We start from the raw sequence: 4,176 nt of genomic DNA, 5'->3' as shown, positions 1-4,176 counted from the left end.
GTTCTTTGTCTACGTCATCATCGTCATTTTTTGGTGTTTCCCCTTCATATGTTTGTTGTGAAATCAGAGACTCTGGGTGGGGATCCTGACCTCCCATAGTGGGCAGGGAGGTACATACTGCGTATTCTAACCCCTTATATCTGTTTTCCAACATGCTTTCTGTCTTTGTCTTGGTATGAGATTACTTGGTTTTGTCCTGGCCCTGGCTGGGAGAGGGAAACAGTCAAATGCATAGTTATTGTTTTGAGAGATGATATTTTTTAACTTGTAAATCATCTCTCTGTTAAGTATTTGAGTGTATTCCTCTTTGTTGGATTTTGTGCTTGTGTCCAGATGAGACTTATAGGTGATCTCAAACTAAGTACATTGGTGGTATGCTCTTGGAATCTACATCTGATCCCTATTTGTTCCCAGTTACCCTATGTCTTACTTTTTCTTGGGTGCTTTAATTGTAATTCTAGAACTTTTACTTTCCCATTTTCTTCCTTTTTACTGGCGCTGATATAACCTAAATGTGTTGCAAGCGCTGTAACACCCCTAAAAACAAAAACATAAGGGATTTGTTTTGTTTTTGTTTTTAAGGGTTTTACGGCGCTTGCAACACATTAAGGTCATATCAGCGCCAGTAAAAAGGAAGAAAATGGGACAGTAAAAAGTTCTAGAATTACAATTAAAGCATCCAAGAATAAGGCAGACAAAGGGGAATTGGTTCAAATAGGAAACAGATGTAGATTCCAAGAGCACACTTTCAAAATACTTAGCTTGAGATCACCTAAAAGTCTCATCCAGACACAAGCACAGGTCCCCACTAAGAAGAATGCACTCAAATGTATACAAATCATATATAAAACATAAACTAAACATAATACAATGCAGAACAGATGAAACTATAACTATACATTTGACTGTTTCCCTCCCACTCCCAGCCAAGGACTCCGGCCAGGGTCAGGACAAAACTAAGTAATCTTATACCAAGACAACGACAGGAAACAATTGGAAAACGGGTATGGGGGGATAGAAGACACAGCATGTACCTCCCTGCCCACTATGGGAGGTCAGGAACCCCACCCAGTGATATAGGGGGATAGAAGACACAGCATGTACCTCCCTGCCCACTATGGGAGGTCAGGATCCCCACCCAGGAAATTCACCATCATATCTAAATAGGAGAGCAAATTCTTAATGGATTTATAAAATTCTACTCAAGTTAAACTGTAGGCTATTCTTTTTGTCATCACAAGTGTGGAGAAAAATATCTAGAGCTTTTATATAGCGCAATATCCACTAAACGTGCTCAAAGAGCTTTATAAAGGGTCCATGACCAACAGCAACACGTTACATGAAGAATAAGACAAGACGCCTGTTAGGTGATATTCCATTTTTTTCACCCGACAGAGACAACGCTGTCACCACCAACCAGGTACTCATTTTACACCAGAGTCCAGTGAGAGAATGCGAGTAAAGAGCCTTTTCCAAGGAATCAACTATTCACTGAGCGAGGCTCGAACCCAGGACCTTCCGATCCGAAAGCAAGAGTCATACTACTAGACCACATAGCTGCAAGAGAGAGCCAGCAATATTTGGGGGGAATAAAGGCTATTTTTAACAGGCTCTCATCGAAAGTACTTCATTCTAAGACCATATTCCATATTGGGACAGTGACCATATTCCATATTGGGACAGTGACCATATTCCATATTGGGACAGTGACCATATTCCATATTGGGACAGTGGCCATATTCCATATTGGGACAGTGAACAAAGCCCAAGACAAATCTTTTGAGCCTTCAGTGGTCACATTTATTATGGTAAATCCCAAGGTCAAAGGTTAACGACTCATGATTACGCCCCATCAGATATTCTTAAATGTGACCCCTCGTCTCAAAACTGCATTGAGTCGGGATGACTAAGATGCTGAAAATGGAATTTGTAGACAGAAACATCAGACTTAATTGAGTTGATATGTTTTATAGAGGAGAAGGAATATCATATTTTACTGTGCTAAATACCAACGGTTTATATTTGTGACCAGTTGGACTTTTTCGCATCTGGTCCATAACGACATAATACCGTTTAGAGACGGTGGGTCACAAATAATCATTTGAATCAACAGGAAATGGAATTACTGAATTACCCTTATTTGAACAAAGGTTTGAAAGTTACTCGTAAATCAATCTGTGGAAAATAGTTTTATAATTTTTAGATTTTCCAGTACTTTTGTGCTCCATGATACAAAATTAACATTGACTGAAGGGAATAATGGTGATCACCAAACCCTATTGAATCTAAGGAATAAATTATTTGTCTATTGCCATAGTTTAATTCAAGGAATACATTTTAAAACAATTGCCTCGTCCCACACACATACAAACAAACACACACACAAACACACATTGTCATTTCATCAGAGACAAAACCAAAGAAAACCAAATCCCAGCACAAAAGAGGCTCCGCCAACCAAAGTCAAAACATCCACAACAAAAATACTCTAATACTCCGTTATTTTGAAATACTTTGGAAAGTTTTCCACTGGATTTAACGATGAAAAATAAACCAAAAAATTGACAGTTCAACACAGATAGAATTTCAAACATGGCAGACTGTCCATCAAGTCGGGAGACCTTCCATAAGCTCCTACATTCCAAGTATTCTTGTTCTAGTAGGGGGTTTGGGAGGGGGGAAACTTTTTTTTTTTTAAAGTCTCCCCCCTCCCATACCCCCTACACTAGAACTTCTTTCTAGTAATGGGAGGGCGGAGACTTTAAAAAAAAGTTTCCCCCTGCCCAAACCGCCTACTAGAACAAGAATACTTGGAATGTAGGAGCTTATGGAAGGTCTCCCATAAAGTCTTTTCCTGATTTCAAAGATTCATTATTCTTATAGAACGGCCATCTTAAATAGTTTTTCTAACATTTTTGTACTGGAGCATTTTGTGGCAGATGTGACGAAAACAAACTTTTGGCCCAGCCCGATATACAAATCAGGGGGTCCCAATAGCCCAGTTGATAGAGCACTCGCTTCACAATCAAAGGGACTGAGATCGATCCCGGGTGCAGTGGAGATTTTTTTATTGACATATTTAAAAGAAAGAAAAAAAGTTGGAATGATCAACGCTTGTTGCCACCCTAGCACCAAACTGTTTTAAAACATCACATTTGTCACAGTGAATGACGTCATCAGTCGGATGGTGAAAAGGTTTGAACTGAGATATTGCCAAGTTTAGGTAGAAGGTCAATTAAAAAAAATACAAAATGAGTTTTTGTCATAAATGATTAAATCAACTCATTTTTCACATCTTTGGAAATATCAAAGCTTAATTTCACTTCTAAATATTTTTACAGCTAGTCAGGTTAAAAAAGTTTGAAATTTGAGAAAAGTTGCTGGATACCTTTTCTATACATCTGACCATAACTTCATGAAAAATCACCCGATTTACTTCAAATAAAGATTAAAATGCTCTGGTGAGAAAATCCAAACAAAATACAAATCCAAATTTTCACCTTCTGACTGATTACAGTGGAACCTCCCGATAACGACATGTCACGGGACCGAGTTTTTATGTCGTTATCCAGAGGTGTCGTTATTTAGAGGTTTCCAAGATGGCGGACAAAGTGGGCGTGGTGAGGCCAGCGGGACCAGTTTTTATTGACATTGACAAAACGAACACTGTTCGGAGGTGTCGTAATCGGGAGGTTCCACTGTATACCATGCACTGACACATTTATTTGACAGATAAACCGTTACATCCCAACCTGGGGATGCACAAGTCAGTGGATTGGTTTGTCAGAACTAATTTCTTTGACAGGTCGCTCCATCAAGTACTAACTGTGTAGGTGGGTATCTTAGATATGATGAAAGGTACATTATTATAAAAATAAACCAGCGTCCTATAAAAAGGGTAGCAAGCAATTCTTACTTAACAGAGCAAACTCCATGGATCTTATAACTCTGAAGGACCAGAAAATTCCAACCATTCTTGTATCTCTGGCTTGCTCATCAATGCATAAATATTACACACACACTCACACACACACTCACACACACATATATATTTACACACATACATATACACACACACACACACACACACACACACACACAGAGTCAACATCACACCACGTATCTCAGTAAAAATCCAATATTTTTGTGTACATCCATGTACAAGTACAAATGTTC

At 38.8% G+C, this 4,176-nt stretch overlaps 1 protein-coding gene across 1 annotated transcript in view; it reads right to left on the bottom strand.

Annotated features, from left to right (window-relative positions):
• Positions 1 to 2,170: 2,170 nt before the first annotated feature.
• LOC144980362 (GPI-anchor transamidase-like) overlaps positions 2,171 to 4,176 on the bottom strand; it is a 31,046-nt gene continuing 29,040 nt past the window's right edge. Inside the window, exon 10 of the mRNA XM_078928060.1 lies at positions 2,171 to 4,176. This exon is cut by the window's right edge and continues 1,236 nt beyond it. The gene's annotated coding sequence lies outside the window, so the exon portion shown is untranslated.

This window comes from Berghia stephanieae, chromosome 9 (genome assembly GCF_034508935.2).
Source record: "Berghia stephanieae isolate SIO BIC M18660-M18661 chromosome 9, UCSD_Bste_1.3, whole genome shotgun sequence".
Classification (NCBI taxonomy): Eukaryota; Metazoa; Mollusca; class Gastropoda; order Nudibranchia; family Aeolidiidae; genus Berghia; species Berghia stephanieae.
This window is presented reverse-complemented; position numbering and strand designations above follow the sequence as displayed.